We start from the raw sequence: 15758 nt of genomic DNA, 5'->3' as shown, positions 1-15758 counted from the left end.
TGAGTGACTCGTTTCAAACAAATCCAAAACAGAGCTAATAGCGTATACACAATCCATCGTGCGTTTTCCCCAAGCTTGCCACCTGAATCAATCTCATCTGAGCTGTGCTGTTTGATTGCGTTAGCAGATACTGCCGTCTGAGCAGACGGCTCCTGTACGTCAGGCTCTGGACATAAGAGCGCGCACCACTTTGCTTTTGTCCGAGATGCCGCCTTGTCCGAGCTATGCAGGCAGGTACGCTCTGGTGCGGGTGTGGGCGCACGAATGAAAGCTGAGCTGGGAGGTGGTAGGGAGGGGAAGGTACACGATTTTGATGGTGGTGGTGGTGGTGGTAGTTCACTGGGAGTGTGGGGTAGGTGTTTTTTTAAAGAAGACTTGCCTTTGCACCAAAGGTGATGGTAACAATAAGAAATCTAGATGGAGCTGTTTGCGGAAATCAAACATTCGGTTGCAGGGAACAGCAAGTTCTCGAGTCCTTTTATTTAGAGAACTGGGGCAAGTTCCATAAGTCTGAGTCCCATGTTCATGTTTAATAAGTAAGTTTCACAGGATCCTTGTAGGACTAAATAGTTGTTCGCATTTTTTTTTCCTTAATAGTAAAACACAAACTTTAATAAATTTAATAAAGACAATTTTAAAAGGTAGGTCTGACCAATATGAGGTATGTTGTGGTATTGCTTGCTTGTTTTGTTTTCAAAAATATCTTAAACATGATGGTGACACACTGAATTTTTTACATGAGCAGTAGCAACATTAAAGTATATAAAAAAGTGGTTTGCCTAAAATCGTTTTGAGTTTACCCAGGTCGCCATAAAACCTTATTTTGGCGTCTGTGTAGACTTCCTAGAAAAATTTTTTTCCACCGTAATGCGCAAAAATAAAATGGCGTACTTTGTCCTGATATTATATTCTACAATGTTCCTGTTATAGTGACTTGGTAAATAATCATACATTCTTTAAAGTCAATCTCAATATAACCTCATTAAATTCAGGGTGTCTTCCGCAAATGTACAGTGTTGCTGGAAAGCCTGTTCTTCCACAGAAAGTGTGGAGGCCATCACGCTGCTTCTGCGGGCTTTTATTGTATTGAAAAGTATCAGAGGAGTGGAGTTCCTTACTTGCCTTTATTGGAATACAAGCTTGTTTTAGAGAAAACTTGAGAGTAAGAAACAGAGATTTTGTGGGAATCAGGTATTTGCACAACATATTTCTGTTTTATATGCTAGTGGTAAAACAGGTTTTTTTCTACTTGGTGTGCTTGGAGGAAGCAGGTCAGATCATTGAAAACAAGGAGTTAGTATGCACTTGAACAGTTGAAAAGGTTACTGGGGCTATAGTGTTTTTTCGGATGAGGCTTGCTGGCAGCAGATTTCACTTAAGGAGCAGAGGCAACGTTACATATCCACTTCACAGAACGCATGACAAAATAGATTCTTGACGGTGAACATAGTCTTTGCGCCAAAGAAAACCACTGAACTAGTTTCAGCTTCAGTAAGTGTTGTGATACTGTAATATATAGAAGTTTTTTAATGTTACCTTTCATTTGTGTCATTTTGCCTTCTTTCTTCATTAGAAATCCTACTATGATAGAAAAAGAAAGAAAAAAACACCTAAATTACTTTTTTTGGCTGATAAAAATAGCAATGCAGCTTATGAAGACTGGGCTTTAATAAATGTGCTATGGCTTAGTGTCTATGTCATTGAACCAGTTGTTTTTATATAGGCGTTTGAAAGGGATTTCAGGTATATGATTTGACTGAGCTGATGCAAACTAAGGAAGGTGATAAATATATAGTCAAAATTGGAAGAGATATTTAAACACATGCCCAGTTCTATAAATAAAACTTAAAAACTGAGGATGAACAATAGTTAAACTATACAGCTTTAGTTTGGGTTTTTTTTTTTTGGTCTTAAATTTATCCAGTAGGACTCTAAAGCTTTAATTTTTATTAACAATCAATCACATCCTCCCGTTTCACCCCTTCTCTTGGGTTACGGGAGTCACTTTGAAGCTGTTGAATCGTTCTAAGAGCAGTTGTCAAGTCCAACTCTTGCTTCTTCCTCAAGAAAAAAATATTTGTTATAGAAGGCATCAAACTCTGCTATGTCCAACTTTAGCAGTCAAGTGTGTCTGTATAGTTTTTTTTAGCACAGACCCAGAGAAGCTGAGTGGTCAGTGTGTGTAAAAGCATCAATAAATATCTCCTTTAGATAAGAATGGCAGGAATAGAAAGCAAATCTATTTTTGTTTTAATTATTTTCATGAAGAAAAATACTGTTAATTGCGGGCCAATTTTGTAGTACAGTGTTGCAAAAATAGAAGGAATTGACTTTTGAGAGAGGAAGGAGATGGAAAACAAGTGCTAGCGTGCAACCTACTCGTCAGTTATATGGCAAAATGGTGCTATATACTAATTTTGAACTTCTGAGCAATGCTGGTGATACCAAAATAGATCTGCCTTAGGTTGCTTTTATCATTCTTAACTGTAATTCAGTTTATACCAGGCATAAGCTTCACTATCATCTGTGCTATCCTCACTTTCCGTGGCTGACACTTGGGTTCAGATTATGCCTGTGACTGGAGACTTGGTTAAATACTGCATTTGTAGCAACCTGTGTTCCCTCATTTATACTAACCTTAAAGTGCGATTTTGTCGTCTCGCTATTGTGTAATTACCTCTAGCATTCTTCTGCTCAGCACGCTGAGACACTACTGCAGGCATGAATTAACATTACACCCTAAACTGAGGAGATGATCCCCTGTTGGACAAAATCTGGTGTTCTCTTTTTGTAAGCTTTGTTTTTCCATGTGCAAGAGGACCAGGGATGGGCTACAGATTTTATGCATCTGTAGATGAGATTCCTGCCTGTAGAGACCATGGTATAGTCAGTGAATTACAAAACCACTGAATGACTGCAACTCCTATGACCACGGTGCTGAGGGTTAAGAACAGCGAAGGCATCAAAGCAATTCTAAAAAAAGAATAAATTGCCAGATTTTTCTGCTCTAAGCATTTCTGATCCAGCAGCTGATGGTAGAATGACACACAGTTGTGTATTTTTTCCTCCTAATATGATATAGGCCTTAGCTACACTATAAATGTCACAACTCAATTATTATACAACCAGGACTGTGATATGCCCTGCAGGACAGGTTTGTCTTGTAGCATCAACTATAGATACCAGTAAAATCTCTAGTGATCTTTTTTTTAGAAAAGTTGTAAGACTTTTACTCCAATTATATTTTATTTGTATTACTTTTGATTTAACTGGCCTTTTTGTACCCATGGTATTGTCCTTTTGGTTTTACAACTGTCTCACTTCACGTCTCTTGCTCTTTTAGTGTCTGCCTTAGTGGTACAACCCTCATCTGTCTCTATAAATATCTTCAAAGCTTTGTCTTCAGTGTCTGTAGCCTCCCTTTGTATACTGTGGCTTCTACTGTGGCACTAACTTTCAAGCTTATTACAGTATAATATATTTCATTCTCACAAAACCAGCGGAGACAGAAAAATGTTGTCATCTCTATTTCACAGATGGAGAACTGAGTACCTAAGAGCCTGCAGATCTGCAGTAGTCATAAGGAAGTCTGGAAATTTAATCCCAGAGTCTGAGGCTATAGGCTGCTGCTCTGTCCCTGGCCTAGAGAGTACTTTATGATGGCAAGTCTTCCTTTTCAGTCACAAGCTGTTTCCCTTTGTCTAGTGCAGGATCTCAGCGGGTATCCAGGACCTGCCTCAGGATATATCAGCTGAGATGCAATGTAGCTATCTCTTTGTTTCTTTTACTAGTCCTACTATTGCTAGAAAGCTATTTCGACTGACGACTCTGACCAAGTCCTCTTGTGTGTCAGTGTAACCTTTTATCTTGTATTTTTGAGGTCCAGTACCTTAGAGTCTGTCTACCTACCTGACCTAGTGATTTCCTGGTAGTGCTGGCATCTGCTTTTACCACTAATCACAGTATATTGCCTTTATGAAATTAAACATACCTATACTTTTTCAGAAGAAGAAACTCAGCGGTTGTCTCATCACCATTCAAATTCTTATTTTGTCTTTGTTCTATTATAATGCCTAAAAAATCCCAGTCTCTTAATAAGGGCTAAAGAGGGGATAAGCAACAGCTGGTGTTTTTCAGATTCTTTACTACTTCGTTTTTATCACCATCCCCATTAAAAATAAATGAATGTGGTAAGGTAACTAAACTGTGTTCTCACATTGCATACTGCAATCTCAGGAAGGGCACAGGACAGGTTCATTTCTTTAGACCCTTAGCCCTTGAAGGCAAAGGTTCTGCCTTCTGTTCATCTCCCCGCACAACAGGGCATCATCATTTCCTTTGTCAGCCCTTAGAGAATAAATATTTAAATGGTTTTGTAGATCACTGAATCATCTCAAATTTTGTTTCTTAGGCTTTGTACCAAAGCAATATAAATGAAGAATTTAGTAGCCTTGCTAAGTACTAAGGACTCAGCAAGATATTATCTTTATAATCTTACTGTAGAGTGATTAATACGTTGTATGTAAGAAAGAGGAGACAGCTTTTCTTTCCACAAACATCTGTTTATGATTTAAACTCTGCAAAATATCCAAAAAAAGGCTGTGTGGTGAATACTGACACAGGACTTTCGCCACGTATCCTGCTATCCCGAGGACTGCTCCTACGCTGCTATTAATTTTACTGGTACAATTCCAAATCTGTCATACTTAGTTTAGAAGTGATTTTAGTCAAATATTCTACTACTAAACAAAAACACAAACTGAAAATCTTGGGAGCATTTGTGTAGCTAATTTATAATAATACTTGAACATAGATGCACTAACATAAAATTATGGTCAAAAGCATATGGTCATTATCAGTGAAGTATGCTGTAAGTAGATGTGAGCGTATTTGGGAAAGTCAGGTTTGTTCCACAGGCTTTTTTTTTCTCTTTTCCTCTGTTTAGCTACCTCTTTCCAGTGATAGATCTCACCTGTTCTGTCTAACAGCCATCTGGTCTTAATGTGTGTGATGCAGCCCCCTTTTTCACAACTTGCTAGGTCTTCCAGTTGGATTTGCTTTGGTCAAGTAATGACATTCAGAGTTAATGTGTTTAAGGAGAGCCAGCTAAACATCAAGTTTTGTAAAGGCTTACTTCTGCCCTCCTGTGCTTCTTTCTCTTTCCGAGCTGTTGCTTGACCCAATACATTACATGAGCTTTGCCTTTGTTGAAATACATATTTTTCAATTTATATGATGCAATACTGCGATGAGTCGTTCTCAGTGTAAATGTGAATTTGTTTCTAGTGCTGCAGTTTGAAAAGTTGTGGTGTATTATATGCAGTTTCGTCAGACAGCAGGTGTGATCCAGACGGTCCTGGTGTAGCCTGTACCTTGAGGAGTACAAGCTGCCTGTCTCTCAGCATAAAGATAAGGTGGTTCCCTACAGCAATGCCTACTGTGTTGATGTTATTCAAATTTATATCGAGCAAACACTGCAAGAATCTCAGGAAAAATATGAGATTCCAGCAGCTAAAAATCACTTTGAACTATTGAGAAGGTCTTTAAAGTACTTTAAAATTACAAAAAGACAGTGGAGATTTTCTTGGACTAGAGGTGAAAAGTGAGAGCTAATGCGGTAGCACTCCGTGTGGCAGCACAGTAAAACCCATGGTGTCACTTTTCCTCGCAGAGAGAAGCTGCCTTTGGAGCTCCGGTCATGGCATGAGGGAGCATGACTCCAGAAGTCCTCTAGAAGTTTTGCTAGAAAAATCAAGCCAAATTTTTGGAATGTTTAGCTACCAAGATGTACATTTAAGAGCCCAGCTCTGGGCACAGTGGGTTAGGGCATGTTAGCTTGTGTGATGCTTCTAGCCTGTGTTGATTGTGGAAGGATAAGAAACAACATCTGGAAGTTGATAAGTGGACTTCCATAGCTGATATTTGTAATGTTTCTCTGTGTGGTGATTGCTGGACTTTACATTATGCAGGACTTTGTATTTGCTAGCCATCGAGCACTGGTTTTGAGTATGTAAGCTGAGCTCTCTTCACTAGCTTTGAGTGGTATTGCTATTTCCACAGCACTATCCGTGCTCCCAGAGTTCCTCTTCCAGGAGCTTCGTGAAGGATTCTCTAGAGACAGCTTCTTCTTACTGTACCGAATTCTTATGGCAGAACTTTATATAATATTTATGAATTTGCAAAATCTTTATAACAATACCTTTTTTAATAGCTTAAAGGGAGAGAAATGGAAATTATTTTGCACACATCCATACTTTAAACATTTGGAGATGGGTGGGGACTTGATTATTAGCTGAATGTTGTCAAAATGTGAAGTACTAGCTGTCTAGGTTGAGTGCCAGGGTATGTAGAAATTTTAAGATGCATACATTTATATATATATTTATATAGCAGTAATAATTCCAGAAGTATAAAATTGGCTGTAGTCCTAGTTTTTCAGTTAAAAATAATAGTATTGGAGATATCGAGTGGAATCTCATGGCATTACAACTGTTTTACCAGATCTTTGCTAGATGCTTTTCTTGTATAGTAGACTTTAAGCATTTCCAAGAACTCATTAATTCCATCTCTAGGGAAGAGACTTTGCAGACAGCTACAGTTATTGTACATCTTTCCTGGCCTTCTTTACGGAAGTAGGGGGAGGTAAGCAGTTTGACGGATATGTCTTTCCTGACCAAAAATCCACCCCAGTGTCAATGCCTTTTAGGCATTTGGATGAGAAACTAACTAAATTCAAGAAAAAATGGATTTCAGTAGCTCATGGCTTAGTCCAGACGATTTAGCTTCTTAAATCACATAGGGGAGAGAGGTGGAGTGAGGGGAGACTTTCTTGTGCCAGCATTATCAGATTGTGGGAAGTTTACGTACTAATCTCAGTGCACCATCTGATCTTAATTTTTGGATGAAGTTCAGTTTATCACTGCCTATCAGAGCTCAGAGAAAAGTTTAAAAAAATGGCTTGAGCTTCTGTGTAAGAGGAAAATTTCCTATATTCTGTAGGAGTTTCCTTCAGAGTTCTGAAGCAGGATATTAAATAATGTAATCCCCTGCTGAAAGCAATCTCAGTGTTTGCTGGTGGTGCTTTCACTAATGTGCTAGGGTCAGATAGCAGTTTTCCCAAAGCTTCTGAAAAGTGAATTTTGCAATTCATCCTTTTCATTAATATAAATCACATAAATCATAACTTTCTGTGACCACTACAGTTTATGAAAATAAGTGATTGAAATACATGATACTCTATAACAACAAGGAAGATGGGCAGTCTGACATTCCCAACCATTTGCTGCTTTATGAGTTTCTCTTTTAATCTATTAAATGGGACATTGTAATTGAGACACTCAGATATTTGGTTTCAAAGTGTAATATTTATTCTGTTGTCGGTTGTGTCATTCTCATATATTCTCTGGTCAGCCTCTTCTTCTGTAGCTTTTTGGAACAGAAGCAGTGGTCTCTTTATTATCTTCTGCATTACTTGAACACATGATTGAATGTGATACGTGATTCTGGAATAGTTAGTACACTTCATTGTGTTTGTTGTCAGGGAGTAGGGACATTTGCTATTCACTTTTTTATTTTAATGTACAGCTGATCTTGCCAGTATGCATCTATCTCGTAATGTAAACACTCTCACCCTTTCTTATATTTATAACTAATAAAGCCTATCAGCAAATATTAGTAAAATATTAATAAAACCAAGTTTTTGAGCTCTCTCTTTAACCTGCAAGAGGTTTGGAATTTGGAGACATAGGGACCAAGGAGAGATACAGATGTCAGACTCCAAGGTCTGTCTTGTAAGAAAAAAATTATCACTAAGTAATGTTTCATCAAAGGAGTGCAGGTCAAGTTTCTTTGATACTGCATGACAGGCTTTGCATGAGGAACAGTGCTTGGAACCATCGTTCTGATGATATTTGGTGTGTTACAGATCATGAACGTTATTTGAACTGCAATCAGAGAGTGATGAGACCACCTCAAATGCCACGGTGAATGTTCAAAGTGAATATTTAGACATCTGGCTGATAATGTGCAGCTTGGAAGCCTTCTTAATACCAATAACTCACACTCCCTCTTAAAGACTTCTTCACATACAAATATTTCTTCCCAGATCATTAAAGTGCATCTTTGTATTTGCTTCTGTGCATGACTGGACGGAAGAAGGTCGTAGCATCTTCCACCTACTTCCTCCTTGTGCTTCTCCAAAATACATGCTTGGAAAGTTATGCCATGTTACCATTGCAGCTGGAGTAAAGGGAGCAGGCTCACTCTGGTACTGGTAGTCATTTGGCTTTCGAGTCATGCACTGCTTATGAGGGGTGTTCTGTGCTTGTTATTACCAACAAGTAATGGTTTGATAGCCTTTAAAAAGGTCATGTATTTTCACTGAGTGACTGGGAAAACAGCTTTCAGATAGGTAGCTGGAAGAAATAGATCAAATTTATGTTATGGAATAAGGAGAATTAGCCATTCGTTACCTTTTCAGGCTATATGATCTAATAACGTGAACGCATTGTCAGACTTCTTTCAGAAAACTACAGCAATAAGAAATCAATTCAGATGTCCCACTTTATGCTGTATGATAGTTGTCAGGCTAAGGAAGCTCAGACTGAACTTATTTATTCTCAAGAACAGAATACTGGATTTCACTGAAGAAGGAAAAATTGCTTTTATTCTGGGCTTGATTACATGGTGTAGGCACTGCATGGGAGTAGAACGTACGAATTTAAGGCTTACCCATCTGTTGTACATGAAGCATTAGTTCATGTAGGTAATTTTACGACTTTTTCAAGTTAACTATCTCATGCAAAGGCAGTTTTAGTGCACAAGCTTGTGCATGCATAGTTAGCATGATGCAGTTATAAGCTGTAAATCATATCCTGGTTTACTGTGCAGAAACTTCTCTGCATTAACAAGGCCTACTTAAATTCTGCTGCATCTAAGAATAGAGGCTTGAGAGAGATTGCGTTCCCTGCTTACGGGGTTGTTCAATCACAGAACAAATCAGAGCTGCGCGCTAGTGGTGCCTGACTGAGCTGCTGTGTATCTCCTTGGTGGAAGACTGACTACCTTGCTGTGCCATATTTTCCGACATTCCCATGTACTTTCTGCAAAAAGCTGTTAAATGTTTTTTTCCTTACTCCAAAAATTAAGTTTCTGGCTGGCTTGAGGTGTCAGGAGCTGTTCATCTAAGCAAACAAAATTATTTAATTTCATCTGTGGTGTAAGATGCTGCTTTTAGGGGTACAAGGTGCCATTTAGCAGACTGGAGAATCCAACTCTATAGTTTTGTGAGTGAGTAACTTTAAAAAAGGGTGAGTTGTAAGTGGCATATTTAAACTATTTTTAAGGGGAAAGATCCTGTATGACCAATCTGAACAGGAAGCCTGCATGTAAGGCTGGAGTACTCCAAGTATTATTGCATGTTGACCAATTGGTTATAACAATGCGTGTGTACATTTTAATATTTACTAGGACAATAGAGTACAAAAGTGAGATTGTTTGCTGATGAAAAGGAATTCTAAATATATTTACTCTTAAAAGTAAAGCTGGATCGCTGATCAGTAAATCATGGACAGAGGACTTAAAATTATTGAAGTAACCGAGAAGTATTTTTTTAAACAATACATCCTGATCATACCTCTTGAAGCAATGTAATTCTCTTAAGTCATGGGAATACATATACATTAGTAACTTTGAAAGATTAGTGATAGAATTTACCAATAAGTGCAAGTAACAGAGAGTTTTTTGCTTCAGATATCACAATAAGGGAATCTGGGACTGGGATAAATTTCTTCCTTTTATGACCCCCCCCCCCCCCCCCCCCCGGCCAGGCGTTCTGAAAAGGTGTGGTCTGGGACTAGTTTCAGAAATACTGTGCAACTAGTATTTGAATCCAGCAGGAATTTCAGCAGCTCATCGCTGAAAATTCAATTTACTGTATCCACTAAAATATGTATAAAGCTTTTTTGTTGTTTTTTTCCGAAATGCAAGGAGAAAGTGAGGAGGAGTTATATATAAAAAAGGAGAATAATATTGAGAGAAATACAATTTGAAAGGAAGAACATAAAAATGTTCTTTTCAGCTATTTGCTACATCCTAGTTTCACAGTACGCTGTAGTTGGTACCTAAGCAAGCTAATCTGAAGCACATTTATAGTCCTTAAATATGTATACTATAATCATACCCAAGGATTCCAATTTAGATGTGTTATCAGTTTTTGGACAGCCTGAAATAAAATGAGAAAAAAAAAATGCATCCCATTGGTGTGATACCTCTATCATCTAAAATAATATGTTAAATATCAATACTTAGCTACTTCACTCTGTACCAGAAATTGGGAGAACACCTGGCAGAAGTCTGAGGTTCCCTGATGAAGACCTGAATAATACTGTGGAAAGCACAGCATTGGGCTTAGCATAGGATTATAAACAGATCTGAGGGGTGTTTCTTTTCTCACCTGGTCTCCAGTTATAAGAGCGATAATTCTGTGTGCTACTCTTGTGAAATCACACGTATAATCCCCAGGACCTTGAATATTTGAAGAGGCATGAGGAGGAGTGATCTAAAACGTCTAACCACCTGTTTAAGATGTTAAAATGGAGTTAGAACACTTCTGGGACTTTAATTTAGTCTGCAATTAACCTTTTTTCCACACGTTGTTAATAAATACTTGAATATAAACTAACCAGTGAGAGAGTTTGGACTGAAAACTTGGAACTTGCTTCAAAGGCAGTTTTCAAGAATGCTAAATTTGTGATGATAAAATACTACCATAGCCACTAACGCAGACTGCAATAATATGTCCAGTGTAGGTCAGCTGAAAGTGTTGCCAATTTTCAATATAAAATACAATATTCATTCTTCCATTTTCTCTCTAGGGATTTTAGAAAGCTTCTGTTTCTGCAATGAAAGCAAGAGAAGCTATTATTTTTTTATGATGACTTCTGGAAAAAACATTACTGTTATAAAAACACCATTTTATTGAACTTGAGTATTCCACTTTTATGGCAAAGTTTATAAACATTCCTTTAGTTTTTCCCAAGTATAAATCCAATTAGGGACAATTCTGAAATTAATAGATACGATCTTGACTTCATTTAAATATTAATAGTAGTTGCAACTTTTGTAGTATCAGAAAGCCATGAAAAGGCTTTTCTTAGTCTTTGAGGGTTTACAGTCTGTGTAAAGTTTTTGATATTATGATGCGTATAAACCATTGTAATAAAGTCATAGAAAAATGAATTTATTTGGTGGTAATAAAACATGAGTTTGCCTTAAATTCCGTCTAGTATTATCAAAACAGTTGATTGCTTAAGCATTTTGGAAAAGTATTCTTTCCATTTTGGATCTTCTTCTTTCCTTTAAACATGCAATACTGAATTTTATCAATACTAAGTTTTGTTTGAAAATTTGTTACAAGCCTCTGGACTTATTTTCCTTGGTCACTGGGCTAAGACCTTTTTTTCTGTGAACTCAATTTCCTGGTCCAGAATAACTAGAGAGTCTTCCATAACCTGTGAAATCAGAGCGCAACCAAGCAGTTGCAATCTGGTTTTGTAATGTTTGTGTGATTGCTCAGAAGACCATGTATGCTAGAGAACTGCACAATGCTTTCTGTTTAAGAGAGAAGTGCTCAAGCCAGTCATCAAGAGTGCAGGAGAATTTTTCTTAAAGTCATCTCTGTAGAGCCTATGGAACCTTTCTGAGCTTTGATTAATTTGTCAGTGTGGCCTTCTAAAAGATACTGATTTATTTTAGATGCTAATGTCAGCTATTGCAGATTCAATGGGAATTTGTTGCTTGGATTGTGGATTGGAAAAGATGATTTGAAAAGCTTTTTATTGATACAGCATGGTGATCTTCTGGCATGACCCAAGAATATCTGATGCATTTATTTTTAGAGGTTCTCTATTCCTCTTATGACAAGGCATGATATGGATGCTATAATCTAGCTTCTCACTGTCTTGTATAACTGCTTAGAGAAGGACAGAAAGAAGAAAGGATGTTGTCAATGGAAAGGCAGGTCTCCATTCCCAGAAACTGAAGAGCTAGGCTGAACCCATCTGTACCTGTCTTTATAGAGCTTTCATTCTGGTTTGGAATACCTTCTGCATGATTTGCACCAGTAGTGTTACTTATTATTACTGCTGTTTACTTTCTGGTGAGTTACCCATTGCTTTGATAGCGCTCTCCTGGAAAACTAATTTGCACTAGCAATGCTAATGAAACAAAAAGCATCTAGCTCCTGCTGGCTGGGCTCTCCATCTCACTAGGCTGAGTATCTCTGATGTCTTTCCCTGAGGGCAGTTCCTCTCTGTGCTTTTCTTTCACCAGAAAAGATTTAAAAACGTTTTTTTCACACCTGAATAATTTCCCTCTTGGATTGCAGTAATTTCTGGCCTTCTTGACACACACCTGGATTCCTTCCAGTCTGTCCAAATACTGCTGCCAAACTTATCTTCCTTTCCGGCACTTTGTTAACACTTCCTCTTTTTATACATCTCCTCATTGACTCTGCACTGCTTTGCTACATCAAAACAGTTGTTCATCCTGTCATGGTTCTGCACAGCTTTACTTCGGCCTTCAGCTAATCTCTACTTCAGTTCACCACCACATCGTATTTTTTCACTTGCTTCTAAAGAGAAATTTTCTTTTATCTTTAATGTGGAATGCTGTCCCCTCTTTACTTCTGCAACACAATTTTTGTTTTCACTTTTCACTTTAAAGCCTACCTTTTGTAAGTCCTTTCACCTGTTCCTTAAAATACTGAGTGTGTACACATAATTGCATTCTTGGAAATGAATGTGAGATTTTGTGTCTGTTATTCAAGCATTCTTCTAGCCGTGTTTAGTGTACTACAAGTTTATAAAGCCAGAAAAAAAAATTGTAGACTAGTCTGACCTTCTGCGTAAAATAGGGCACTCGGTTAGAGTTGATCACCCACCTTTTGTTCTTCGCATGGCTGCCCTTGCAGCAGAATCAACTCACCCGTTGTGGTCTGTAAGTCCTGCAGTATGAGATTTATTTTCCAGTCATATAGTAACTTGCACAGATTTTTTGTGGCCCACTCTCATTTTTAAACAATTTCCTTGAATTATAGGCATCAGATATGGTCAAAGTACTTTATATTTTGTTATATACAAGATATAAAGGCAAGATTACTCCATCTCTGTTTGATATTCCCCTGCCTGTACAGTCTTCATATATATTAGCCGCTTTGGCCATAATGCTTGCTGAACAATGTCATACCATCACCTACAACTTCCTTTGCAATATATCTTTCTAGAACAGAGTTCTTTGCTTTTGTTCCCTGCTTTATGAATACACTTTTGGCCAAACTGTAATGAATATATTTTTATCTTTGTCCAGATTACAGGAGAAATTCAGTTTCACAATTTATAACAACCCTAGTTTTTGTGTCATGTGTAAACTTTATTAGTACTGATTTTATTTTTATAAATAAAATAACATTGTGGCCAAGCGTAAATTCCAGAGGGGCTCACTGGAGGGATGAAAGCTGCTTACTCTTTCTTCTTCTTCCTCATCATATCCTTTCATCTAGCTGCCCCTGTGCCTGTCTTGCCATGAAGTTTAGATTGTAGGGAACGAGGAGCAGAAGTTTTGGCATATAGTTTAATTGTCTGAGTGATCTTGAGCATACAAATAGAGCAGAATGGAAAAAAGATCAAATGCTTAAGATATATTACAGAAAAACATCCAAAAACCCATGTAAGTGGTGTTCTTGGAAAAGAGTCAAAAGTAGAATTGAAGGTTTGATGTCCTTTGGATCTAGATTTGACACAAGACTACAGAAGAGTTGTGGACACTGATACAGTGTTTTCCAGAGTCATTTCATCCCTTAAGATAGTGAGATTGACTTCAGGCAATTGTAAATATCAATGTTATTTCTTCATATATAAAATATTTCTGACCAGGATGGTAGCAGAATTTGCATCATCACAGCATGATTATGAAGAGTTTATGAATCACTCAGAGTATGTTCAGATTTTGTCTGGCCAGACTTATTTTTTTAATACAGTGCTGGGCGTAAAACCGTGAGCAATGTTGATACCAACTTGCAAAAAGATCCGTGCTTCTTTCTTTCTGCTCTGAGTCAAAGTGGAACTGAAAAGAGTTGCTGAAGTAGGTCGTCTTCCCTTAGTGCTCTTAAGGACTTGCAACTTACTGATTTTCTTAGGAAGTCTTTAATCCTACGCTTCTAGGCTTCAGTCTTTGATATTGTATCTAGCCTGCACACTAGGGTAGTTGATAAACCATAGACAAAGAAATTTTGCTAGTTTCATAAGATTTGGACCTTCAGCATTTCCTCGAAGCTTGATGACTTCAAGCTGAGGTCCTAGAGACTGACTTGGGAAGGGAACTGTGTCACAAGAGGCCAGGCTGTCATCTTTCTGTCCAAAATACAGAAGTCCAGATAACCATAACTTGTACCTGAAGATACTGCTTTTTTTTTTTCCTCCTGGATTATGTTACCCTAGATTGCAAGGACATTCATTCTTTAGTTGCTAAGACTGTGCTGTACACTCCAAGCATAAGACAGAATTCTCCCCCAGTGTGCTTAAGATGAGATGTAACACTTCCTTTCAGCTCTTGTCCATCTTCTACTGAAATGTCACTTTAGATCTCATCTCATGCCTATGCCCACCTATTTATATGCCTGACCCTCTTTTCATGAGTCTGCAGTAGTGGTTCTGGTTGAACAGATTCCAAATTAGTTTTGAGCTCTTTGTGCTTCTCTAGGTTTCAAATGTCTGCATGCTGATACAATTTCTAGCATAAATTATAGTTGCTATAATATATTGACAATCAAGAGCCGTTGGGCTATATTACAGAATTCAGTGGTGGAGTGCTCAAAAGTCTCTTTCGTGGATGCTTGATATAAATTTCAGTTATGTCCTTCCTTCCTCTCCAGAAAATGCTTGAGGAAATTAAGGACTGAGATAAAGAATATCCCATACTATCTAATTACAGGTGTGGAATAGTTTTCACATAGGTAAATTGATAAACTATACAACTGTGAGAATTATGGAAAAAATCTCTAGTGTGATCGAGTAGACTGGAAGTTTTCATATTTTTAACTATAAAAACTTGAAATTGAAATCAGTAATTGTAAAACCTACCAAAACACTGTTGTAATCTACTTTCCCCCAATCTTGGGGAAATATGAGGAGAGATTTAAAGAGCGAAACAATTTCTTTATCATTAAGCCCGTTGTCAGGAGGGTGTGTAGTCCCAAATGGCTCCTGAAATGTCCTTCCTGAAATACCAGGATTTTGTCAGATTCTAGCAATTCTCCTTTGAAGTTGATCTTGGAGTAAATGCAACAACGGTGAATCTTTTCAACACAGTGGAATAGTAGCTCCATTGTGAAGTACAGGAGTTTCTAGTTAGAGGTTTCATACATAATTGAGATTACAGTGGAAGTATAGCGTGCTAAGTAGAACAACTATGGGAAAACTAAGTGTGTTGCTAAGATCTAATCCTGTTACGTGTCAGGTACCTCTAAGTTTTGTTGTCTTTGAGATTTCAAAGCACTCAACACCTCACTGTTAGCATGGCACATAGAAAGCCAGTGAAGTCAATATTATTCAAAAAGGGAGAATGCTGAAGGATGCTTTAGAAATTATTCTGGCTTTTCTAAAAGGCAAAAGGTTCTTAAATGTATACAGAAGAAAAAAAAATTATTTTTCCTTTTTTAGTGATGTTAGATAAAGACCAGTACCAAATATAGGCATAATGGA

The 15758-nt window shown here is 37.6% G+C and overlaps 1 protein-coding gene across 1 annotated transcript in view; it reads left to right on the top strand.

The window, feature by feature from the left end:
• ME1 (malic enzyme 1) overlaps window positions 1–15758 on the top strand; it is a 196668-nt gene that overhangs the window by 125034 nt on the left and 55876 nt on the right. The gene's annotated exons all lie outside the window — the stretch shown is intronic.

The sequence above is a fragment of the Struthio camelus genome, chromosome 3 (genome assembly GCF_040807025.1).
Source record: "Struthio camelus isolate bStrCam1 chromosome 3, bStrCam1.hap1, whole genome shotgun sequence".
NCBI classification, from domain to species: Eukaryota; Metazoa; Chordata; class Aves; order Struthioniformes; family Struthionidae; genus Struthio; species Struthio camelus.
Note: the sequence above shows the minus strand (reverse complement) of the source record. Positions and strands in the feature narration are given on the sequence as shown.